Genomic DNA, 15450 nt, shown 5'->3' with positions numbered 1-15450 from the left:
CATATGGTGTTGTATTGGCTGTATGGAAGCCTGGGACGTTCTTGGGACAAAGGTTGGGGATCGAGCACCTAAATGGTACTGCTCCCACCCTCCCAATGGACGTCCTGTTTTAAGGATGCTTATTCTGCCCATTTGCGTTATATATACAGTAGTTCTAACAAACAATCTAATTTAGAGGTGTATGTAATTCTTACCCATTTTTTGTATTTTTCAAGTGTGAATAAAAAAACTTTTTCTCTCCCCTTCGGTGATACCTTGTATTTTATTGAAATTTAACAATATGTTCCAAATCCACTAGATGGCGTGCTTAATATTTTTTTACATCTATTGGTTTATTTATTTATGTCTATTGGTATGGCGTGTATGTGCCTGCCTCTTGCTTCCCTTATTGTTGTGGGGAAATGATTGATTCACCTGTTGATGCAAAGCACATGTGTAATGTGATTATATCTGTTGAGGTGATGGGTGGAAGTGACGTCCGATGGTGTGTCTGCGTCTTGTCATGACGTCATTACGTCGGGCGCGGTGAGAGGGACACATATAAAAGGAGCTGGTGTTAGTCATTTGTTCTTGTTGGCTGATAGGGAGGTGGTGTTCGCGGCTTTGGTGCATATGTGGTGAGACACAGCAGATACCGATTGATTTTAGCCTTTGGCTGATTTTCTGCTGACTTTATTCTGGTCTCCCACTATGATTGATTCACTGATGTCTTTTGTTTGGCAGCGATTTTGTCCGTCCTCATTTTGGGTATTTCCTTTGCTCTTGGGTCATTTGTTTTCATCTGATCCGAGTATTTCCTTTTATGGTGTCCGTTTAAGACACACAGAATAGCTGCGATTCAACAGATCTCAGCTATTCTCTGGTCATTCACAGTTTATGACACTCAGGAGATCATGTCAGCCCTTCTCTGGAGATCTGTGTTCTCCCTCCAGATTCTCCAGCCCAGAGCTGGAGAATCAGAGGGACAGAAAACTAAGCAGAGATAATTTACCTCTGCTTAGTAAACTGATCTTTTACTGTAATCTCGCGAGATTATAGTAAAATGAGCCGTTTTCCAGAGTTTGTAGACCGTTCTCCAGCGTTTGGAGACCGTTCTCCCTTCGTTCGGAGAACTGCTTCATAAACTGCATTCACAGGAGAACAGTGTTCTCCGAGAATGCCGGAGAACTGAGCAGCGATCTATTACCGCTGGTTCATAAATGGACACCTAAATTCACTAAGGGAGGTAGGTTGATAGTATTTACAATTTTTTATAGGAGTTTTGCATAAATACTATATTATACCTGTAGTATTATGACTAGCATTTGCACCCTGTATCTTGTTTGAGAACCCATTTTGGGAAAACATTTTGGCTCCTTTATGAAAGTCTAACACTTGTGGGAAGATACAATGGTTTGCATGCTGCATGGGCTATTTCATGGTAAGGGCCATATCCCTTAAAGGTATATAGTTATCATTTTGCTTATGTTAAAGTTTGTTTTCTGGAAGTATTCATTAATGTTTTTGGTGAAGATGAGCCTCTGATATACATACCTTTTTTTTCATTTTATAGCTCAACCCAGCTTGTGCACCTCTCCTGCGGCCAAGATATACATAACCTTGTCTGGTCTGTATAGGGGACTGCCTGTTTAACTGCCTGGTCTGATTGATTGCAAGTTACATCAGCAAAAAAAAAAAAACACTTTCTGAATTTTTAAATGGTTTCCAGCTCATTTGATAAAAAATGTGTTTGGCAAGATGCCCTCCATCAACCTTTGGAATATACTTATATATATGTGGTTATTATTATCTTTCCACTGCCTCCCCTTAATTTGGGGAGGCTCCCTTCCTTTTTTCTTGTTTTCATGAGAAATAATTACCTCTTTGTTTCTTTTTTGCAGTTTCTGTTTCTGCAGTAAAGAAAAAATATCTAGAAATAATAGATAGATACCCATTAAGACAATATTTCAAAGACTTAACAAAATATGAAAGGCTTCCAATTTTTGTTTCCTAAAGCAGTCTACTAGTAGATTTGGAATTTACATTTCACAGAGAGGTTTTCCTTCAGTATTTCTTAAATACAATATGCACTGCACCATCGTGTGGGATATTTCAGAGATAATGAGCAGTTTACAGAACTCAAACTTCAAAAAAACAACTGGTAAATCTCTGTACTGTACTTCTGAAGCTGTAAAAAAGAAAATGTAGAACATTGTGTGGAACTCCCTGGGGAGAAAACTGATGTTTGGATTTTTAATATACACATCATTCTACAACTTTCATGGACTTTTTCGCTGCAAACTTTTATTTCAAATAATTTTTATTGGGTTTTCCAAATTAAACACACATATACAGGCAAGCTGCATTACATTCTCCAGGACCCCTACACCAGGAGAAAGAGTTGGTGAGAAGAAAGAGTATACTAAGAGTATATTAAGCTATATAAGCTTAATAAACATCAGCAATATGTTCCCCATAAAATAAAAAAATATAAGCAAGTCCAATGTATTTGAGCTCAATTACACATAAAAAGGAGTGTTTTGTTTTTCTATGTAGTGGTCCCACCACACATGGCTACACCAGACCACTTACAGTACATACTATACAACCTCAACTAATCCTGTTGGAGCTTGAGTAATCACCTTCAAGCCTAAGGGTAAAACAAATCTTAACACCTAAGCACAATTTTGCAACTTTGACATGTGTTAGTAAAATTGTACATATCATCACAATAACTTTGTGCATCCAGGTGAATTATACCTCTTTTTTTCAGAACAAACTGGGTTTTCATTTTGTGGAAAATAGTAATGGACATCTCCTGATTTATTTTTATTATCAAAGGAAAGCTGGCCCAAAATAGTAAAAAAAAAAGCATTTTTCGTGTTTCTTGTTACTACTATAACCTACCAAAGAACAACTCAAAATAAATTTTCCATCTCTTGACGATCACAGCGATACCATATATGTGTATGTTATTTGTTGTTTGTACCCACAGTACAGCCCAGAAGCAATAGTGCACATGTTTTGTTTTGGGGATTTTTTTTTACCTAAAACACACTGACATTGACACTAACTGACCAATTTAACAAGAAAAAAATCCTGACCTTTGACCCAATCACTAACCCTGGCACTGAACTAGATCAAACCTTGAGCTAGGTATTTTTTCTTTATTTTTATTTTATTTTTTTATATTTATCTTTTTTTTTAAATAAACAGTTGTTGTTTTCTTCTCTATGCAAGGAGAGAGAGAGATACAATGTATCTCTCTCCTCCATTCAGAGAGGGGAAAAAACCAAGGAAGGTGGGCAGTACAGTGACTGATCACTGTGATAGTCAATCAGAGGCTATCACAATGGTTATGTGACCCAGAATCGGCTGTACCGGGTCCCATTCGTTAGATAGGGACCCGGGGCTTTGAGTAACATCCCGGTCATTGTGCTGGGACCACACTGAGCACTCCAAACACAAAGACAGGTACACAAATATGTGGCCCCAAAGAAAAAAGCCAAGTTCTTTGAGGCCGCATATTTGTGTGACGTCGGCGTAAAGGGGTTAAGCTTATATACCATCAGCACAAATATGACCCAAGTTACCTCTCTCCAAGGGACATGTAAATGTAATACCAAGAACAAAGAGGCTAGCCCTGGAACAGATAATAATAGGTCCCAAAGTTTGTTGAACGTGTCTCTGGGCACCCTCTGTTAGTAGATCAATTTTCTCTAGAAAACACAGTAGTCATCTGACTACGCCATTGTTCCAGAGTAGAGGGTGTAGGTACAGCCATGTCAAACCTAATGTTTTTGGGCCAAGCATATGAGCCTAGAAACTGGGGTAGGAATTTCCAAAGAGTATAACTCCTCAGCTAGGCCACCTAATAAGCATGTAAGAGGTTCCTTGGTGATAAAGGTATTACAATAGTGTTTACATTCGCCTCCCAGTAATGGAACAATTTAGGACACTTCAATAACATATGCAAAAGGTCGGCCAGTTCCTCTTGACACCTTAGACAACATGGACTATCCCTGCGGTGCCAATGAAAATTTTTATCTGGGGTACAATGTACCCTCTGTAAATAAACAATTGTGTCAAATGTGTAGATGACAATGACACCAGAGTTACCTGCTCCAGGAGTGCTGCCCAGTTTTCCTTAAGGACATTACCACCCACCCTCTCCTATGTGGCAACACTATTTTGTTAGTAACACTGCCATGCAGGAAGGCATACATGTCAGAAATAAGGCCTTATTTAGTGTCCACACAGGCAAGTTTATCAATTAGTGGGACATTTGTAAGGGATAATGAAGTATGCTTGGCCTTAGTAGACAAAACATGACACAGTTGAAGATACTGAAAAAAATCTGTGTCTTGTTAATCAGTATTCAGATTGTAGTGCCTGGAACGACTTTAAGGTATCACAGCAATATAGTTGGTGGACATAGTAAATCCTGGCTTGGAACCAACACTCAAACCCTTCCAACTTCACAATTTCTCCCAGATGGGAATTATCTCACAACGGGAGTATAAGCAAGACAACCATCATCATAATGCATAATAAGTTTCATCTCAACCAAACTTGTGCAATAGTGTATAAGTGGGACACTGTTTTAGATTCCCGTACTTTACTGGCCTCCAAGATTGCTATTAAATGGTATTTATTCTATCACAATAAAAGAATACCTTGGTTGGGATCTGCAAGGTCCATGTTTCGCCATCCTGCCAAGTGTTGGAGTTGCAACATGAGAAAGTAAAGTTTGGTATTTGAAACAGATAGGCCACCTTCAGCAGTTGTAGGATAGGTAAGTTAATGCAAGGGTTTGCTGTACACTTTGCTATTTAACAGCTATTCACAGAAAAAAATGGATTCTATTTCATTAGACTAAAAAAAGGAATATATAGCCTTAATCAATATTTTAGATATACATGAAAGAGATGATTTTTTTTAAATATTACCAATGTATGTTAAAATGGAGCAACATTGTTTCTATGACTACTATGGTAAAATACATGTACACGGGGGAATAATATTTGCTTACTTAAAATTTAGAATCTTCTTCTGTGGGGTTATTTACTAAAATTGGGGAGTGCAAAATCTGGTGCAACTCTACATAGAAACCAATAAGCTTCCATGTTTTATTGCCAAAACGTAACTGAACAGCTGACATTAGACGCTGATTGGTTACTATGCACAGCTCCACCAGATTCTGAGTTTTAGTAAATCTACCCCTGCGTTCTTCAAAGTAGATGCATTTCAGTGATCATTATCATCATGGAATTCTTTGGAGTTGATTTGCTAAAGGTAAATAAATTGTTAATTTTACAATGGATGTTATACTTTGCAAGGGAATTTGCTGCACAGCTTAGTGAATGAGGTAACGCTCTGCTGATTTCCATCACCCAACCATGTGCAAGTAAAAAGACTGTTATTTTAATTTTTTTTCAAGTGATTGGATGTTCTTTAGTAAGCGAAACTTCACCACATTTAATAACCTTTGGGGCAGATTCCCTTGCAAAGTGCAACTTCCCTTGCAAAGTAGAAGAAATTAGTTTTTTATATTGGATATGCTTTGTAGAAAGTAAAAAATATTTTTTTCAAATTTCTCGTTCTTTTTTTGTTTGTACTGCAAAATGAAAAACCAAGTGGTGATCAAATACCAACAAAAGAAAACTCTATTTGAGTAAAAAAGAAAAGATATAAATGTTTTTTGCGTACAGCATTGCATAATCACACAATTACCAGGTAAAGTAGCGCAGTGCCGAACAGCATAAACTGGCCTGGTCATGAACAGGGTAAAATCTTCCAGAGCTCTAGTGGTTAATAAACTCTTTAGAAAGTGAAGTAACTAATAAATTACTTTTATGGTTCCCTTTACTTTTGTTTGTAGCCTTTTATTGATAGTCTTTAAGCTCAAAAAACGCCGGAAAAAACACTGGATAGAAAACGCTGGTAAAAGCATTTTTTGTAGCATTTTAGTAGCTATTATTAGTGTTTAGAAGCTTTAGCATTTTATTCACGTTTTTACAGCACATGTAGGAATTTAAAAAAAAAAAAGCTAGAAATAAGCTGATAAGAATGTTTTAGTTGCGTTTAGTAGCGTTTCGTGGCATTTAGGAGCATTTAGCATTTTTTTCTGCCTAAAAAACGCTCCCAAAAACTCTACAAAAACTATTTTTTTTCTGCTCCTAAACGCTGAAGCTTGAAATCGCTACTAGCCTAAAAGAGTGTACATGGACACATAGAATAAAATGCTGATAACAGCTTCTAGGAGCTTAAAAAAAAAACTCTGCAGTGCATGGAGCCTAAAAGCAGTTTTTTTTTACCAGAAATATAGAAAAAATGGCATTCCACAATAGCAGTGATTGCCATACGCAATGTCTCTGGTATGACTGTGGTGTGAATATATTTTGCTTGGTTTTGAGCAGTGGTCTCCCAGATGTGGCCCTTTGCCTGCGTTTATCTGGCCCTTGGGACACTATTCCTCCCAAATATACAACACACTATTCTGCCAACTGATACCAACAGTGGGGTAACATTTCTCTCACTAACACCAATAATGGGGAACTATTCCTCCCAATGACACCAATAATGGGGAACTATTCCTCCCAATGACACCAATAATGGGGCACTGCTCCTCCCAATGATACCAATGATGGGGCACTATTCCTCCCCCTAATGTTTACTCCCACTGATACCAGGAAAATTTCCACTATTGCTGGCCACAGTCCGGCCCCCTAAAGTTTGGAATTCAATGAACTGGCCCTTTATTTAGAAAGTTTGGAGACCCCTGGTTTAGAGTCTTAACTGATAGGATCATAAATACATTTATACTTGAACAGGACACATGTGATTTAGAACGTTGTCATAAAGCAGACTGATCCAGTGAAAGATAGAAAATGTCATTCATAAATATGATAAACCTAACTAGATCATTTTGACATACTAAAATAAAAATGTATAATGAGGGCAGACTAAACAGTAATAAACCATCTTCTGGAAGAATGTCTTTCAAGGAGAAATGCTGCAGTGTTTTACATCTCCAGATTCTCACTTCTACTAAAGTCTGCTAAAATATCTATTTTTGGAAGGCTTAGCCTTTAAAGAAGATACAAAAATCTTTTCCAGCCAATTTAGGAAAATAACATTTATTTTACAACAAAATAACATTTAAAATAAAACTGCTTTATGACTAGAAATCAATAATGATGCCTGGATATAAAAAAATTAACAGCACCACTATGTGTTAGTTAAACTGAGAATAACTCTGTGGATAATTTTCTTACAATCATTTGTATATATGTTTAAGACCCTGCCTTGTGTTTTTTTATATGCTGACAAATTCAAATGTGTTTAAAAAAAATAAAAAATTCTCAGTGTTGAAATCTCCTCTGCCCCCTGTACCGCTTATTTGTTCCTCCTGCTGATCTTTATATCACTATTATGTCCTGTAGTATTAGGAGACACAGGAAAGGGACATTCTAGACAGCGTCAATATACCAAGAGTGCAAATAAAAACTCTATTTATCCCTACAAAAAGTACCATTCTCACCCTAGAAAGTGTAAATATTAAATCTTATCTATATTAAATTCTCAATCTCCTATAGGTAGTATTAAAAGTAAACTTTATTAATAGAGCTATTTTATAGATGTATTATGGTGTATGATTTGGGCATCTAAATATAGATACTGGTTTTTAAGTTTGTTTTAATATGAGTATAGTCCGCCTTTCCGTATATAGAAGCCGTAGTTTAGAGGGCTTAGGAAGTGGTACGTGTTGCCATGAGTTAAGATGGAGGCTCGCTCTCTTTGCCATAGCTTAGAGTAGGATAAGAGGAGCCGCACATTTGACGTCCGGAACCCTTGTGAAAAAGTCGGAAGTGACGAAACGCATCAGTGACGTAAGGACGTGACGTCAGAACGTCAAACCGGAAGGAGCGGCGCAGCCATCTTGGACACTGGAGTTCAGTCATACAAACTGTGGGAGAGGATGGACGTTTGTGTTATCTAATGTAAGATTTTAAATAAATGTATGGATTCCTTTATATACTTCACTGAGTACTTTATTCTCTGCCCCTCTGAGGAGCGGGGAAGTTCGGATTGGGAGCATCAGGAAAAGGGGATATTTTGGATTACCCTGGAGGAGTCTTATGCCTATCTATATTGAAAGAGGGTAATGGTATATTATCCTACAAGAGTTATGGCACTATCTACTTTTGATGCATGTGATCACGAGTAGTTTGATGTGGAGTTTGCACTATCCATGAGAGGGTAATGGTATTTACTACATCTGAATGGTGACACTGGCTTTGGATTTTTGCACAAATCACAAGTTGAAGTGTTGGTTTGGCACGAGTGGGGGTTTAGGAGGAGTCACTTTAAGTGTCACGAGTGTTTTCTTTGTTTAAAGATAATGCACTATATCTAGTTTATATATTTTTTTGAGGTATCCTGGATTGAAAAGCAACAAAGTGGATTATTTCTCAACACTTGGAAGAGTACTTTGTATGGACTCAGATTTGGACATTTATATATACACGATTTTGTATTATTTTATGTATGAGGGTAGATGATGGGAGTGTGGTAGAGGGATTATTTGAAAAATATACCAAGAGACTTAAGTGGATCATTCCTTTGAATGATGGTGGCATGGTCAGATGGTCAGATGTGTGAAACGCAAGTGTTTGCAGTCTTCTTTTTCAGGGTATTTGTTTTGTCTCTTTTGAAATTCATGACAGGATCACATTCATAAAAATGTAAAAGGTATTAAAGTGTTACTAAACCCAGGACCCTGTATTCACTATATCTGGTCTCTCACAGTACACAGAACATAGAAATGCAATTATTTTAGTAAATATTAGCTGCTAAATACCCTTTCTCAGAAGCAGTATATAGCAGTCATGTGACTTATATCAGTGTCCAGCTGAGCACTGGCTAAAGGTTATAAGAGGAGTTTTCATTCTCCCCTGACTGTCCTATGAGGCTGCATAACCCCTGAACCTCTGTCTGGACAAGCCTTTCTCAACCAGGGTGCCCAGGCATCCTGGGGTGCCTTGAGGCTTCTTCAGGGGTGCCTTGGCAAAATGTCTAAAATTTTCCCAAAGCTTGTATACAAGCCAGCAGGTGAAAACAAGCCTGCATTTTAGTTACACAAAGCCACAGGTTTTAATTGTGCATCAGTATGATCTTCTAGTCACTGGCGTCCTGACAACCAATGACATCATCAGTTGATAAGGAGGATGTCAGCTGCCTGCACAGCATCCTAGTTTGACCCTCCCCTGCCCCTCTCTGTCAGTGCTGGGGTCACATTATCATAGTGATAGATAAAAACTGAGGGAGAAGGGAAACATTGGCATACTACTCAGTACCAGTGTGCAAAAGTATATTTGCTTTGGAAGAATAAATCACCTCTAATGCTGGGTAACCTACACATGTGGATGTCGATGTGTTATATAAAACTATTAGAATCGTTTTTCACATTTTAAAATTATGGACAGTCTTGAGGCACCCCATTTTAAGACTGTCCATAATTTTAAAGGGTGTCTTGACTAAAAAAAAGGTTGAGAAACATTGGTCTGGACAGTGCTGATTTGCCATGCTGATCACATGCACCGTCCCAAAAAAAACAAAATACTAAATTGAGCATGTGCAGAGTGACTCATAGAGCTCTGTACTATCAGCAGATGGATTGGGGACATTAGAAGAAGGGGAGGATCAGAGAAGACAGGATCAAACATTCTTTTTACACAATGCGGAGGATTAACCCCTTAGGTTCCACAGTGAGTATAACAAGCATGCTTTACTGCATATACAGACTTATTTTACTGTTGCTGGTTAAGTAACACTTTAACCCCTTGACACAGAGCGCACTCAAATATGTGACCTCCCGGCGCCTGGGCCTTGACCCCGGGAGAAATTACATATGTGCTGGGAGCACGCAGGAACTCCCGGAAAGGTCCCGATCTCCCGTTTCGATCAGGACCTTTTCCGATCATGTGGCGGCGAATCACGGCGGCCACATGACCCTAAAAACCCACCCTGCCTCCCGGCTTCTGAAACTCTTAACCTCTTGCCGCCCGGCCAATGGCCGTTTGGCGGCCTGCAAAATCCTTCAGCGTTCTGGGTGGACACCATATGGCGTCCTCCGGGGCATGCGCAGTTTGCGCGCCTGCAGAGCCGCGCAGCGGCGCGATCTGTCACCGGCCGTGTGCCTCAGACAAGGCCGATGACAGATCTGAGTACCGGCCCCGTTGCCGGTACCATGTGACCTGCTGTGACCAATCACAGCAGGTCACATGACAGTTGTATACAATGGATGGCTTAATTCATGCCATCCATTGTATATTAGTGTCTAGCTGTGAATGGTCACAGCGATCACATGTACAAGCTGGGCCAATCACAGCCCAGCTGTGTCATGTGATTAGCTGTGGCCAAATCACAGCTAAGCACAAAAAAAAAAAAAAAAAACCCTGAATGAATCAATGTCATTCAGGTAAATGCTTGCTTATAGCAAAGTAATTCTTTGCTATAAGCAAATTGTGTAAAAAAATAAAAAATACTGATCACTTCCCCAAAGTAGTACAATGTTACTATGGTAACATTGTACTACTTTGATCATAGTGAAATATGAAAAAAAAACGTGAAAAAAAATATAATAAAAAATTAAACAAATTATACTTATTTTTTTTCATACTGTCACCAGTCAGTGTCCCTGATCACCACCATGCCAGTTATATGATGATGCTGTACTGCACTAGTGACAGTATGTAAAAAAAAAATTATGAAAATATTTTTTTTAATTTTTTCATTTTCCGAAAAATTATGACAAAAAAATACAACTTCAAAAAACTCGCCATGCCTCTTATGAAGTACGTCGGACTGTCTACTTTGCAAAAAGGGGTCATGTGGGGGATATCTGTACTGTTCTGACATTCTTGGACCTTAAGAAATCAGATTGGCTGTCAGTACTTCAGGATTGATCAATATTCAGATATGTCACATAGTTTGCGAACTCTAAAACATTCCTACAAACTAAAAAATACATCCTAACTTGGGTTATTTTCACCAAAGACATGTAGCAGAATACATCTCAGCTAGAGATGAGCGAAGAAATGAAAAATTCGATTCGGCTGATTCGGCGAATTCCAGTGTGAAATTCGATTCGATGCGAATTTCTCCGCTACGAAGATGACTTATTTAAAGGGTTTCTAGGCTTCAGAGAGCCTTTAAATTAGTGCAGAACACTGTACCTTTAATTTAAATGCCCTTGGAGATGAGGAAGGAGAAGGAGAAGGAGAAGGATGAGAAGAAGGAGAAGGAGAAGGATGAGAAGAAGGAGAAGGATGAGAAGAAGGAGAAGGATGAGAAGAAGGAGAAGGATGAGAAGAAGGAGAAGGAGAAGGATGAGAAGAAGGAGAAGGAGAAGGATGAGAAGAAGGAGAAGGAGAAGGATGAGAAGAAGGAGAAGGATGAGAAGAAGGAGAAGGATGAGAAGAAGGAGAAGGAGAAGGATGAGAAGAAAAAGGATGAGGAGAAGGAGAAGGATGAGAAGAAGGAGAAGGAGAAGGATGAGAAGAAGGAGAAGGATGAGAAGAAGGAGAAGGAGAAGGATGAGAAGAAAGAGAAGGATGAGAAGGAGAAGGATGAGAAGAAGAAGGATGAGAAGAAGAAGGATGAGAAGAAGGAAAAGGATGAGAAGAAGAAGGATGAGAAGAAGGAGAAGGATGAGAAGAAGGAGAATGATGAGAAGAAGGAGAAGGATGATAAGAAGGAGAAGGAAGAGAAGAAGGAGAAGGAGAAGGATGAGAAGAAGGAGAAGGATGAGAAGAAGGAGAAGGATGAGAAGAAGGAGAAGGATGAGAAGAAGGAGAAGGATGAGAAGAAGGAGAAGGAGAAGGATGAGAAGAAGGAGAAGGATGAGAAGAAGAAGGATGAGAAGAAGGATGAGAAGAAGGAGGAGAAGGATGAGAAGAAGAAGGATGAGAAGAAGGAGAAGGATGAGAAGAAGGAGAAGGAAGAGAAGAAGGAGAAGGAGAAGGATGAGAAGAAGGAGAAGGAGAAGGATGAGAAGAAGGAGAAGGATGAGAAGAAGGAGAAGGATGAGAAGGAGAAGGAGAAGGATGAGAAGGAGAAGGATGAGAAGAAGGAGAAGGAGAAGGATGAGAAGAAGGAGAAGGAGAAGGATGAGAAGAAGGAGAATGATGAGAAGAAGGAGAAGAAGGAGAAGGATGAGAAGAAGGAGAAGGATGAGAAGAAGGAGAAGGATGAGAAGAAGGAGAAGGAGAAGGATGAGAAGAAAAAGGATGAGGAGAAGGAGAAGGATGAGAAGAAGGAGAAGGATGAGAAGGAGAAGGATGAGAAGAAGGAGAAGGAGAAGGATGAGAAGAAGGAGAAGGATGAGAAGAAGGAGAAGGATGAGAAGGAGAAGGAGAAGGATGAGAAGGAGAAGGATGAGAAGAAGGAGAAGGAGAAGGATGAGAAGAAGGAGAAGGAGAAGGATGAGAAGAAGGAGAAGGATGAGAAGAAGGATGAGCAGAAGGAGAAGGATGAGAAGAAGGAGAAGGATGAGAAGAAGGAGAAGGATGAGAAGAAGGATGAGAAGAAGGATGAGAAGAAGGAGAAGGATGAGAAGAAGGACAGTTCTGTGACAGTTTCTGTCTATTTCTGACAGTTCTGGGACATTCACTCCATACAGCGGTTTCAACCGCTGTATGGAGGGAATGTTATAGAACTGTCAGAAATAGACTATTAATGACAGTTCTGGGACTGTCCTTCCATGCAGCGGTTGAAACATTGTATGTATTTGTTTCCATAAATGGATCCATTTATGGAAACAAATACATACAATGTTTCAACCGCTGCATGGAAGGACAGTCCCAGAACTGTCATTAATAGTCTATTTCTGACAGTTCCATGACATTCCCTCCATACAGCGGTTAAAACAGCTGTATGCAGTGAATGTCCCAGAACTGTCATAAATAGTCTATTTCTGATAGATCTGGGACATTCACTCCATACAGCTGTTTTAACCGCTGTATGGAGGGAATGTCATGGAACTGTCAGAAATAGACTATTAATGACAGTTCTGGGACTGTCCTTCCATGCAGCGGTTGAAACATTGTATGTATTTGTTTCCATAAATGGATCCATTTATGGAAACAAATACATACAATGTTTCAACCGCTGCATTGAAGGACAGTCCCAGAACTGTCATTAATAGTCTATTTCTGACAGTTCCATGACATTCCCTCCATACAGCGGTTAAAACAGCTGTATGCAGTGAATGTCCCAGAACTGTCATAAATAGTCTATTTCTGATAGATCTGGGACATTCACTCCATACAGCTGTTTTAACCGCTGTATGGAGGGAATGTCATGGAACTGTCAGAAATAGACTATTAATGACAGTTGTGGGACTGTCCTTCCATACAGCGGTTGAAACATTGTATGTATTTGTTTCCATAAATGGATCCATTTATGGAAACAAATACATACAATGTTTCAACCGCTGCATGGAAGGACAGTCCCAGAACTGTCATTAATAGTCTATTTCTGACAGTTCCATGACATTCCCTCCATACAGCGGTTAAAACAGCTGTATGCAGTGAATGTCCCAGAACTGTCATAAATAGTCTATTTCTGATAGATCTGGGACATTCACTCCATACAGCTGTTTTAACCGCTGTATGGAGGGAATGTCATGGAACTGTCAGAAATAGACTATTAATGACAGTTCTGGGACTGTCCTTCCATGCAGCGGTTGAAACATTGTATGTATTTGTTTCCATAAATGGATCCATTTATGGAAACAAATACATACAATGTTTCAACCGCTGCATTGAAGGACAGTCCCAGAACTGTCATTAATAGTCTATTTCTGACAGTTCCATGACATTCCCTCCATACAGCGGTTAAAACAGCTGTATGCAGTGAATGTCCCAGAACTGTCATAAATAGTCTATTTCTGATAGATCTGGGACATTCCCTCCATACAGCTGTTTTAACCGCTGTATGGAGGGAATGTCATGGAACTGTCAGAAATAGACTATTAATGACAGTTGTGGGACTGTCCTTCCATACAGCGGTTGAAACATTGTATGTATTTGTTTCCATAAATGGATCCATTTATGGAAACAAATACATACAATGTTTCAACCGCTGCATGGAAGGACAGTCCCAGAACTGTCATTAATAGTCTATTTCTGACAGTTCCATGACATTCCCTCCATACAGCGGTTAAAACAGCTGTATGCAGTGAATGTCCCAGAACTGTCATAAATAGTCTATTTCTGATAGATCTGGGACATTCACTCCATACAGCTGTTTTAACCGCTGTATGGAGGGAATGTCATGGAACTGTCAGAAATAGACTATTAATGACAGTTCTGGGACTGTCCTTCCATGCAGCGGTTGAAACATTGTATGTATTTGTTTCCATAAATGGATCCATTTATGGAAACAAATACATACAATGTTTCAACCGCTGCATTGAAGGACAGTCCCAGAACTGTCATTAATAGTCTATTTCTGACAGTTCCATGACATTCCCTCCATACAGCGGTTAAAACAGCTGTATGCAGTGAATGTCCCAGAACTGTCATAAATAGTCTATTTCTGATAGATCTGGGACATTCACTCCATACAGCTGTTTTAACCGCTGTATGGAGGGAATGTCATGGAACTGTCAGAAATAGACTATTAATGACAGTTGTGGGACTGTCCTTCCATACAGCGGTTGAAACATTGTATGTATTTGTTTCCATAAATGGATCCATTTATGGAAACAAATACATACAATGTTTCAACCGCTGCATGGAAGGACAGTCCCAGAACTGTCATTAATAGTCTATTTCTGACAGTTCCATGACATTCCCTCCATACAGCGGTTAAAACAGCTGTATGCAGTGAATGTCCCAGAACTGTCATAAATAGTCTATTTCTGATAGATCTGGGACATTCACTCCATACAGCTGTTTTAACCGCTGTATGGAGGGAATGTCATGGAACTGTCAGAAATAGACTATTAATGACAGTTCTGGGACTGTCCTTCCATGCAGCGGTTGAAACATTGTATGTATTTGTTTCCATAAATGGATCCATTTATGGAAACAAATACATACAATGTTTCAACCGCTGCATTGAAGGACAGTCCCAGAACTGTCATTAATAGTCTATTTCTGACAGTTCCATGACATTCCCTCCATACAGCGGTTAAAACAGCTGTATGCAGTGAATGTCCCAGAACTGTCATAAATAGTCTATTTCTGATAGATCTGGGACATTCACTCCATACAGCTGTTTTAACCGCTGTATGGAGGGAATGTCATGGAACTGTCAGAAATAGACTATTAATGACAGTTGTGGGACTGTCCTTCCATACAGCGGTTGAAACATTGTATGTATTTGTTTCCATAAATGGATCCATTTATGGAAACAAATACATACAATGTTTCAACCGCTGCATGGAAGGACAGTCCCAGA

Source organism: Staurois parvus, unplaced genomic scaffold (assembly GCF_062004578.1).
Source record: "Staurois parvus isolate SC_StPar_1 unplaced genomic scaffold, SC_StPar_1.0 ptg000020l, whole genome shotgun sequence".
NCBI lineage: Eukaryota > Metazoa > Chordata > Amphibia > Anura > Ranidae > Staurois > Staurois parvus.
Note: the sequence above shows the minus strand (reverse complement) of the source record.